Source organism: Pinus tabuliformis, chromosome 5_2, assembly GCF_031772625.1.
Source record: "Pinus tabuliformis cultivar Carrire ecotype Pingquan chromosome 5_2, CPIR1, whole genome shotgun sequence".
Classification (NCBI taxonomy): Eukaryota; Viridiplantae; Streptophyta; class Pinopsida; order Pinales; family Pinaceae; genus Pinus; species Pinus tabuliformis.
Genome location: NC_142306.1, coordinates 547894512 through 547906808, shown reverse-complemented (window position 1 = coordinate 547906808; position 12297 = coordinate 547894512).

Below are 12297 nucleotides of genomic sequence, written 5' to 3'. Positions count from 1 at the left end.
ACAAACCCTAGTTTCTAGCTACAACTTGGCAATTTTCTAGGTTGGGCCTGTGTTTTTCCCTTTTGGACCCCTTTCCCTCACTCAATCCCTGAGATTCCACTTCCCCAAGAATTTAGAAGCCCCTTATCCCCTGCATTTCACTTCATTTCGACAAAATTCCTTGTTTCACACATCGGGATAAGTTTCACTCAAAAGCTGTTTCAGAGCAATAAAAGATGAATTTTGGAAACCTGAGAGAGGTTTTTGTTTAAAACATGCCAAGGAAGAAAAACCTACTTCACTTTTTACACAGGTGTCATGGTTTGAGAGAAATGTCAAGAATACCGTTGCTTCAGGAGAATCAAAGACATCTCTGAAGTGACCTTGGGAGAATCAAGTTTTCTCCTAGCTTGGTTGGCCAAATGATTTTCTGGATGGGTAAAATAATAACTAGACACAAATAGATTTCCAATGAGCTATCATGAGCTCAATTTGGGGTTGAGGAAGGCATTCAAACGTTGACTGCAACAGCACTCTTCCTTGATGAAGCCTCATTTGGCACTTTTTGACCAGTCTTCGGAGATTTGATTTTTGACAGGTCAAATCAACTCCAAATTGAAAAATTTCAGTTGGGTTGGAAGTTATACTCAAAGAAATTTCCAACGAGCTATCCTGCACCCGATTCTTACACTAGGAAGGCCTCCAAAAGCCTCCTGCAAAAGCGCGCGACCCGTTGAAGGCGCGCAACCCATCAGGACACATTTGCCAGTGCAAAAATTACACTGGCGCGACCCGTTGAGGGCGCGCGACCCGTTGGGGATTTATCCATAGAAATTTTCCAGTGAGCCACAAATCAACTTCTTTCTCCTAAATTTCTTCAGGTAGGCCTCTAAATCATGGTGATTTTTCTTGGTAAAGAAAAAATGAGCATGGAAGATGTGTCAAATGCCATCAAGATGAAATGGGAAATTCATGTGTATTGTGCTTAAAAAGGTCAAAGTGCAAGTAAAGCTAGGGTTTTGTTTTGCTGTGCTCAAGGTCATCCTTTTCATCCCCACTTTTTCCCCACATCCCATTACCACCTCCCTTATCATTTTTACCCAATCTCCCTACCAAAAATACTAAAAGCCCTAAAACCCTACCCCTACCCCTAAAAATCAATAACATAACCCTAAACCCTACTTCCCATAAAACCCTTGCATATTATGATTATGTGATGTTGTATATGTCATAATTTCTTCCCTAAATTCCCTCTTATATATATTTTCCCTAAGTCCCCTCAAAAGTCCCCCTCCCTAACTTCTCCCTTGTGTTATTTGTCCCCTTGAAACAACATCTCAAACAGTCAAAACAGCAGGGCATCCCATGGGAGGAGTTTATCTCTCGTGAGTTTTTCACAGCGCCATCATCACCCCCTGAGGTTGTTCACGAGGAGGGAGGACCATCACAGCAGCATGACATCCCCGTCACTAGACATGTCAGCTCATCACCTTTGGTTACTTATCAGAGAGGCCAGAGGGCCTTATTTGCAGCAGCTCGGCGAGTACTTTCTCCACAGCATGTGGAAGGGGTCTCGCCTTAATCATCAATTCAGCGAGTGTTATCTCCACATCAGGTGGAAGGGGCCTCGCTTTCTTCAGCAGCACAGGAAACACAGAGGGGCAAGCAGCCCAAGATTGATGAGGGGCCATCAGGAGTTCCAGATATAGAGCTTGTTGATCTTGAGGTCAGTTCTCCTAGCCAAGAGTCAAAGGAGATCATTCAGCACCTTAGAGCTGAAAATGATGCCTTGCAGAGGAGATTAGAGGGGGCACAATGGACAATCTCATACCTGGAGCAGCGCAATAAACAGTTGGAGGATGAACAAGCTCTTGATGAGTTGTGGAGGATTCGTAGTGACCGCAATTTGAACCGGAGAAGACCCGGTGATCTATTGCCCGCTGAGCGAGAGACCATGCTCATCCAGGTAAATGCACACTTGGAGAGGCTGTTGGCTAAGGCCAACCAAGAGAAGAAATTGCTTAGGAACATGAAGAACCATTATTGGGCAAGAATGCACGTGTGCAAGGCAAAGATGAAAATGTTCCAAAGGCGGTTGGCCAAGGCACAAAAAAGGAGAAAGAGGCCCGATCCCCTCCATATCTTGGCCGAGGCTTTACTGAAGGACCAAGGCACTAAATACCCCAGCCACAGCACAAATCCCAAGAAGTTTTGAACATTTTGGGTCAATTTTGATTTTTCAGGCAATTTACAGGTTTTGTCCATTAACGGGTCTCACCCCCTGCGCGACCCTTCATCCTGGCAACTCCATTTTGCAAAAAATCAGCATTTCCAGATTTTTCATGAGAATTTACATATGCTCATCAATGGACTTGAGATTTTATGAAGTTTTGGGCCTCCAGAAAGTCAAAAAACAAGCAAAAAATGACTTTCTGCCACATTTTTGAGACACGGAAAGCAGTCTTGGGAGATTGCCATTTTGGAGGGGCAAATGACCACCAAATTTCGAAATTCTAGTTGGGTTGGAAAGTAGACTCACAGACCTTTCCAAAAAGCCTACTCTTGCTCAATTTGAACACCGGAAAGTGCCCCAAATGTGGTCCCAAAGGCGCGCGACCTGTCAGGCAAACTTCTCCAAATTTCAGTGTACAGCTCAGAAAAACGCAGTTTGACCTTGTTTGACTTTTTGGGGTGGATTATTATCCTCTTTGATGTAATTAATGTACTTTTATGACACTTTTACTCTTATGTACCTCTTCTAGAAGATTCATTCATGAAAAGGGTGAAAATTAAATGAATGAATTGGTTTCCTAGCTTATAGAGGCAAGTTGTTTTCACTGCCTAGTTTGTAGTGCTTAGTTTAGAAGTGGTTGAAACAGCTCCTAGGATAGTGAGCTCGACTCATGGAGGTAGGGAAAGAGGTTAGATGATCTATATTATGTACTTTCTTGCTCATTTTCATGGTTGGACTCTTGAGGGAGAAGCTATCATTGTATTATTCACTGTATCTCTGTAATTTTTGGCTAAGGAAGACCAGGGTTTTGCAGTCCTCTTTGGGATTCTTGTGAACTCATGTGTTGATGGTGTGTTTCTCAATGTACTTGTAAGCTTGTTATGTGACTCATTTCCTTTCTTTTATTTCTGCACATTAAACAAATGAAGTGTTAAAGTAAGAATTCATGCCTGCCATGCTCTGCTTTTAAGTTTGTTTAATTTCAATGTTTTCTACTGTCTAAAGAGAATTCAAATTTATTGTTTTCTCTCTTTAGCTCTTCACCTTTCATTCCTGACCATCCACCTCAATCAAAGGCATCAATACTGTCTCCTACCTCGCCCCAAAGAACCCCCTGCAGAAACTGTGTCCAATCCCCGCACCCAAAATTGCCATCCCCTCAATTTGCCACCAAAAACCTTAAAAACCCCAAATCAAACTCTTTGATCAGTTTACTAGCCTAATATCAGTGTTACCTTATTGGTCATCTCATCTATTGAAGATTTTACCGAGATAGACCGGAGAGAGCCTTCTCCTGCCCCGTAGGGCTAGCTACGAGGCTGAATGGTTTGATGTTGCCTTGAGGTTTACCTTTCTCAGCCTGAGGTGAAATTTCAAGCGCTAACATATTGGCGACCATACTGGGGAGAACAAACTTGTTTGTGGGTTGATGTGTTTGTTTCATAAGTCTTAGACGGAGCTTGAAGTTATGCCAGGTAGCCTTCGAAATGCTTTTGCTTTGCATAAGCGGAAGTAGATAAACGCTGCTTCAGTCAATCTCCGTGAGCTTGTGAATACGGCCACTTCATTTGCATTTTACCCTAGTACTTGTATCAAGTTCAGATCTGATTGTTGATAGTGGACAACAATCAGACACTTGAAAGGCTGAAATCATTCACTTGGCGACTCTAAATCATTTTCGAGATCAGATCCAAAGACTCCACTGGAGGATGATCCTGACCAGCAAAAACATGAAAGGACAATATGGACAGATCAGGTACTCAAGTTGGACTTTCATCCAAGACATTTTGTTCTTTGTCATAAATTATTTCTTCTCTTTTCCCAAGAATGTTAAGAAGGCTTTGCAAAGTATATTGTATTTGAGAAAAGATCCCAGGCCTGCAGTTGATTCTTTCCCTTTGAAGATTGTGAATACCAAAGATTTGCATACCTTTGAGCTTGATCAAGACCTTTCTTCTAAATTTTGTGATGACCATCTTCAAATTGATGAGCCTCAAAAGACCAAGACCGATTCTATACCTGCTGTACATACCCCTACACCTTGTAAAATTCCAGATCGGTATAAACCTCTTGTTTTACCTTCCGTTCTTCATGCTTTCACCAAAAACTATGATCTATACTTGCCGAGGTTTGACGGTGAATGTAAGAATATCAACGCTGAGCAACATGTGCAGAATTTTGAGAATTTTCTAGATCTTTTTGAAGTTGATGAAGAAGATGTTAGTATTAGGCTTTTTGCTCTTTCTTTGCAAGCTAAAGTGAAGAGTTGGTTCAAAGCCCTGCCTGATGCGAGCATCTCATATTTCCAGCAGTTTGTCAAAGTTTTTCTCGACAGGTGGATGATCGGACAGAACCTTTTCTTGATTGTAGAAGAGTATAACCAGCTGAAAAGATTGCCAGGGGAGATAGTACAACAGTTTTCAGCCAGATTTAACCAAGTTTATTATTCGATGCCAGTTGATATAAGGCCTTCTCCTAGATCTGCTCTCTTACACTATCCGGGTGCCTTTGATCCGGAGATGGAGTTTCAGCTAAGAGAAAGGGATATTGCAACACTTCACGAGATACAGAATAGTGCAGTAAATGTGGAGGCTCACTTGCTGATCCGAAGGGCAAGGATGAAGGAAGAAGATATGAAAAACATAGATCCGGCCGAATCAACATCTCTAGAGGTGAAGCTTGACAATTTGGTAAGTGCAGTGGAAAAGATGATGGAGAAGATCAACACAATAAATGCTTATGATGTTCAAGCTCATGGCTCGCTGATTGAAGAAGAACAAGTTGCTGATCCAAAACATTTTGTTTCTTATCCTAGTTGTCACAGATCTGATAATGATTGTTTTATAGATCATTGTGAAGAAGAGAGAGTTGTTGATATGATGTGTATGTTTGATGATGATTTGCCTCGGTTTGATCAGTATGATGATGATTATGTTCTCCAAACAGAAGCTAATCTTGCAATCAAACAAGCAACTAGTTTGTGGGAGGAAAAAGTTCATTTTCAGCAGCTTGAATACAATGTTCAGCCATCACATATCAGCTATGACATTGCCGAGGAAAGTGCATCAAAGTTTGAAGTAAGTGAAGGATATTTGCCTTTTTGTTTTGATTCGTTTCAGTTCATCAGAGATAACTACCATGCTATCAGAAATCAAATGTCAACAAGTCTTGATTTGAATCATATAAAGAGCAATGAGAACCTTGTTCAAGACTTCTCATATTCAGATTTGCAACCCCCGAAAGCCATTGATTATCAAATTGCAGATGAAGACTTGGAAGTGCACACGCATGATTTAATGATTCAAGGTGACTCCGTACCATTCTGTTTTGAATCATTTCAGTTTTTGAAGGGTAGATTGCATAGTAAATCTTCAAATGAACAGCCTATAACAAATCAGCAATCTCTCAGTGTTAATGTTGAGGATGAGACAGATAACAAAATTCTTGAGTAGCCTGTAGCATCAGATTTGCAGCCACCACATGAAATTGAAGGACAGATTACAGATGAAGTTTTGGAAGACGAAATACATGATTTGATGATGCAGGAAGATTCTATACCCTTTTGTTTCGAAGCATTTCAGTTTATAAGGCAGAATTCTCGTAAAATCTCTCAAGAAAAAGATGAACAGCTAGAAGGATGTCATACATTTTCAATGGATACATTGCAGCAGTCTTTTCAATTTTTTCATGATCCAATAGCTGATGTTTTGGATGAGGTTTGTAGTCAAAGTCTTTCTCCATTGATTACAGGTGAGCTTGAAACATGTGCTGATATGAATTTGATCCGGTAGCCGGTTTCTTTGTCATTTTCAGCAGAGGTCTCGTCACAAGGCTCAGATCAAAGTGTGCATTCATGGTATGATGAGAAGAGAAGTAATCCATTGGATGAGCTAAGTTCCAGTGTGCTTGAATTTCGAGATCCTTATGCAGTGTTTTTGGAGGTGGATAGGGAATTCATATCATTCAAAGGATCTGTTTCTAAGTTGTCATGGGAGTTGCCTTTCAGTAGTTCTCTCTTGTTATTCATAAGCGAGAACTTGTGGAGAATTCAACCAGCAGACAGAATACTTACTTGGTTGCATTGGTTGTTTCATTTCACTTGATCAGGTGATGAATGAAACTGTTAGAGTAGGTTGTGATGAATAAGCTCCCCTTTGAGCATCATTTTCAGTTTGTCGGTTGTGTTTAAGTGTTGAGTCAGTTTTTAGTTGAGTGAGAGTCAATTTGTGTTGTCAAGTCATCAGTTTTCAGTCATGCATTTCAGCTTGAGTTTTTGACTCCATTGCCCAATGGTTGAAAACACTGGTCTGCTCTCCCAGAGGTCTACAGTTCTTGGCACCTCCAAGGAGCTACCATCCCCATTGGAGCTAATGTTAGTTTCAGTCTTTCCAGCCTTCCTCCAGTGATCAAACGTGCTCTTACAAAGTGATTTTGAAGTGTCAAGGTCAAATTTTGTCATTTCAGTGAGTCTTCAAGAAAAATTTGGTCACTAGGCATTAGGTCTAGGGTTTTCTTTCACTCTTTTCAAAGTTGCCCAAATGTCAGTCTATGTCACTATTCAGCTGAATCTATCATCATTCATAGGGTTTTCATTATCATGTTAGTGTCTAATGAGTCATTTTACACCTTGTTCATGCTTCAGTTACGCCTAGGTAGGGTTATTTCCCTCTCCTAGGGTTTTGGAGGTAATTTCTCTTGGGCGGCCAAATCACCGGCAAAACTTGTTTCCTGATGTTCATACACCTTCCCATATCCTTAAAGTACCTTATCAAACACTTCCCATCACTGAGATCCCCCAAATTCCTCATTTTCGCACAAACCCTAGTTTCTAGCTACAACTTGGCAATTTTCTAGGTTGGGCCTGTGTTTTACCCTTTTGGACCCCTTTCCCTCACTCAATCCCTGAGATTCGACTTTCCCCTACTTCCTAACATCCCTCCCTACTTCCAAAAATTTCCCCAAGAATTTAGAAGCCCTTTATCCCCTTCATTTCGCTTCATTTCGACAAAATTCCTTGTTTCACACATCGGGATAAGTTTCACTCAAAAGCTGTTTCAGAGCAATCAAAGATGAATTTTGGAAAACTGAGAGAGGTTTTTGTTTAAAACATGCCAAGGAAGAAAAACCTCCTGCACGTTTTACACAGGTGTCATGGTTTGAGAGAAATTTCAAGAATACCGTTGCTTTAGGAGAATCAAAGACACCTCTGAAGTGACCTTGGGAGAATCAAGTTTTCTCCTAGCTTGGTTGGCCAAATGATTTTCTTGATGGGTAAAATGATAACTAGACACAAAGAGATTTCCAATGAGCTATCATGAGATCAATTTGGGGTTGAGGAAGGCATTCAAAAGTTGACTGCAACAACACTCTTCCTTGAGGAAGCCTCATTTGGCACTTTTTGACCAGTCTTGGGAGATTTGATTTTTGACAGGTCAAATCCACTCCAAATTGAAAAATTACAGTTGGGTTGGAAATTAGACTCAAATACCTTTCCAACGAGTTACCTGTACCCGATTCTGACATCAGGAAGGCCTCCAAAAGCCTCCTGCAAAAGCGCGCGACCCGTTGGGGATTTCTCCACAGAAATTTTCCAATGAGCCACAAATCAACTTCTTTCTCCTAAATTTCTTTAGTTAGGCCTCTAAATCATGGTGATTTTTCTTGGTAAATAAAAAATGAGCATGGAAGATGTGTCAAATGCCATCAAGATGAAATGGGAAATTCATGTGTATTGTGCTTAAAAAGGTCAAAGTGCAAGTAAAGCTAGGGTTTTGTTTTGTTGTGCTCAAGGTCATCCTTTTCATCCCCACTTTTTCCCCACATCCCATTACCACCTTCCTTATCATTTTTACCCAATCTCCCTACCAAAAATACTAAAAGCCCTAAAACCCTACCCCTACCCCTAAAAATCAATAACATAACCCTAAACCCTACTTCCCATAAAACCCTTGCATATTATGATTATGTGATGTTGTATATGTCATAATTTCTTCCCTAAATTCCCTCTTACATATATTTTCCCTAAGTCCCCTCAAAAGTCCCCCTCCCTAACTTCTCCCTTGTGTTATTTGTCCCCTTGAAACAACATCTCAAACAGTCAAAACAGCAGGGCATCCCATGGGAGGAGTTTATCTCTCGTGAGTTTTTCACAGCGCCATCATCACCCCCTGAGGTTGTTCATGAGGAGGGAGGACCATCACAGCAGCATGACATCCCCGTCACTAGACATGTCAGCTCCTCACCTTTGGTTACTTATCAGAGAGGCCAGAGGGCCTTATTTGCAGCAGCTCGGCGAGTACTTTCTCCACAACATGTGGAAGGGGTCTCGCCTTCATCATCAGTTCAGCGAGTGTTATCTCCACATCAGGTGGAAGGGGCCTCGCTTTCTTCAGCAGCACAGGCAGCACAGAGGGGCAAGCAGCCCAAGATTGATGAGGGGCCATCAGGAGTTCCAGATATAGAGCTTGTTGATCTTGAGGTCAGTTCTCCTAGCCAAGAGTCAAAGAAGATCATTCAACACCTTAGAGCTGTAAATGATGCCTTGCAGAGGAGATTAGAGGGGGCACAATGGACAATCTCATACCTGGAGCAGCGCAATAAACAGTTGGAGGATGAACAAGCTCTTGATGAGTTGTGGAGGATTCGTAGTGACCGCAATTTGAACCAGAGAAGACCCGGTGATCTATTGCCCGCTGAGCGAGAGACCATGCTCATCCAGGTAAATGCACACTTGGAGAGGCTGTTGGCTAAGGCCAACCAAGAGAAGAAATTGCTGAGGAACATGAAGAACCATTATTGGGCAAGAATGCACGTGTGCAAGGCAAAGATGAAAATGTTCCAAAGGCGGTTGGCCAAGGCACAAAAAAGGAGAAAGAGGCCCGATCCCCTCCATATCTTGGCCGAGGCTTCACTGAAGGACCAAGGCACTAAATAGCCCAGCCACAGCACAAATCCCAAGAAATTTTGAACATTTTGGGTCAATTTTGATTTTTCAGGCAATTTACAGGTTTTGTCCATTAATGGGTCTCACCCCCCGCGCGACCCTTCATCCTGGCAACTCCATTTTGCAAAAACTCAGCATTTCCAGATTTGTCATGAGAAGTTACATATGCTCATCAATGGACTTGAGATTTTATGAAGTTTTGGGCCTCCAAAAAGTCAAAAAACAAGCAAAAAATGACTTTCTGCCACATTTTTGAGACACAGAAAGCAGTCTTGGGAGATTGCAATTTTGGAGGGGCAAATGACCACCAAATTTAGAAATTCCAGTTGGGTTGGAAAGTAGGCTCATAGACCTTTCCAACAAGCCTACTCTTGCTCAATTGGGACACCAGAAAGTGCCACAAATGTGGTCCCAAAGGCGCGCGAGCCGTCAGGCAGGGGCGTGCGAGCCGTCAGGCAAACTTCTCCAAATTTCAGTGTACAGCTCAGAAAAACGCAGTTTGACCCTGTTTGACTTTTTGGGGTGGATTATTATCCTCTTTGATGTAATTAATGTACTTTTATGACACTTTTACTCTTATGTACCTCTTCTAGAAGATTCATTCATGAAAAGGGTGAAAATTAAATGAATGAATTGGTTTCCTAGCTTATAGAGGCAAGTTGTTTTCACTGCCTAGTTTGTAGTGCTTAGTTTAGAAGTGGTTGAAACAGCTCCTAGGATAGTGAGCTCGACCCATGGAGGCAGGGAAAGAGGTTAGATGATCTATATTATGTACTTTCTTGCTCATTTTCATGGTTGGACTCTTGAGGGAGAAGCTATCATTGTATTATTCACTGTATCTCTGTAATTTTTGGCTAAGGAAGACCAGGGTTTTGCAGTCCTCTTTGGGATTCTTGTGGACTCATGTGTTGATGGTGTGTTTCTCAATGTACTTGTAAGCTTGTTATGTGACTCATTTCCTTTCTTTTATTTCTGCACATTAAACAAATGAAGTGTTAAAGTAAGAATTCATGCCTGCCATGCTCTGCTTTTAAGTTTGTTTAATTTCAATGTTTTCTACTGTCTAAAGAGAATTCAAAGTTATTGTTTGCTCTCTTTAGCTCTTCACCTTTCATTCCTGACCATCCACCTCAATCAAAGGCATCAATACTGTCTCCTACCTCGCCCCAAAGAACCCCCTGCAGAAACTGTGTCCAATCCCCGCACCCAAAATTGCCATCCCCTCAATTTGCCACCAAAAACTGTAAAAACCCCAAATCAAACTCTTTGATCAGTTTACTAGCCTAATATCAGTGTTACCTTATTGTTCATCTCATCTATTGAAGATTTTACCGAGATAGACCGGAGAGAGCCTTCTCCTGCCTCGTAGGGCTAGCTACGAGGCTAAATGGTTTGATGTTGCCTTGAGGTTTACCTTTCTCAGCCTGAGGTGAAATTTCAAGCGCTAACAACCCCGATGCGATGGAATATCACAATCGGCAGTATCCCATGCACAATAATAAGGCGCCCAGGTCATACCCCCGATGCGATGCGATTTCGCTATCGGCGATCGCGATTTCAAAATTGTCAACGTAAGGATTTAAGTGTTCCCAACACCCGATTACGATATAGCGCGGATTTCAAAAAAGCCGTTAAATGGAGGGATATTATGATTCATTCATATTTAAAGCTTGATCTTATAAGCAATCATTCACCCGCGCTCAACCGCCAAAACGTCCACAGCACGCTTAAACGAGCCATTCGGCCGAATAATGGTATAATGAGAATTTAAGGGGTGGCAGGTCTTAAACGGCCATTTAATGTAATTGTAAGATCCTCCCATGGATTGTGTCTGCGCCCATTTTTAAAGCTAATCCCTTATTATGCATTTCTCAATATTTCTCATCACTTGCAAGCTTTCATTGCTATTTCTCTGTATTACGTATATTTGCGCCTCTGTGCAGAATTCATCCAAAGGAGAAAGCTCAAGCAAAATGGGGAAGAAATGCAAGAAGACCACAGGCGCTTCCACTACGCCAGCTACAGGACAGGTTCTCACTGACAAAAAGAAAGGATTAATTTCGGATACAACATGTTTAGGTCTCGGCAGAACTACATGGCAGGGTACCTACAATTTGATTGAAATTGAAGAACCTACTGTGACAACAGTAGAAGCCACTGCTGATTCCACACGGAAATCTGAGTGCACTCTTAAGGATTTAGCTGACTCTTTCCTTCACAGGATAGCAGCCAGGGAGCAAATTCTCCCATACACAGATGTAGTGCGGTGGGCGATTGAAGAAATCCCAATCTTGGATAGAACCTTCAACACCAGAGACGGAAGGATTTTCGGGTCGTTCAAAGCTGAGGACTTAAGGCAAATGTACCATTTTCCTAAGCCAGAGAAGATATACAATAAGGCATTCCTGGAGAAATTCGCAAGTGAAAATGAAGTTGAATCTGAACCCATCCGGGATTGGAGACAAAATCCGACCAAGCACAAACATGAATCTTCCGGTAAGTACTCAGTTGATTCCCTGGCTTCTCCTTATTGCTACGCTGGAATAATGATGTGTAGATTGTGGGGATTGCATGACTCCTCTAATTTCACCATAGATATGGTTCCTTTAATGGAAGCTGCAGTGAACAGTCAAATAATGGATTGGGCCACTATTCTCTCAGATAAACTAGCCATAGCTGTTCTTGATTTTAGAAATCAGACTGTCGTCTCTGAAAGGAAAATTCCCCCATTCTATTACAGTGCATATATTTTAGATACATTATGTTTCAATTCTGAATTTACAAGACCCCACGGCTATCCACATATACCATCAGAAATTATGGAAGTCCTCTTACAAGCACCATCTGTACCAAATCTGCAATGGCTTTATGGTGCCTATTTATTATTCTATTTTTGATAAACCCATTCCCAAGATTTCCTATCAAGCTTCGTTTGATTTAACAGCAGTAGGGAGTTGGTTTGGAGAGGAGAGATTTACCTACATAAGAGTTTTCGGCAGCCAAGCCAAGCCACATGTTCTCCCTTTGTACATACCAGATAAACTGCTAGCAAGAGAAATCGCATATCAGATTACGGCTGAGAGTGTTACACAGACTCTCAAGAAAGAAAAGAAGAGGGGCTGGCCCTCTTTTCCCTTGAGAT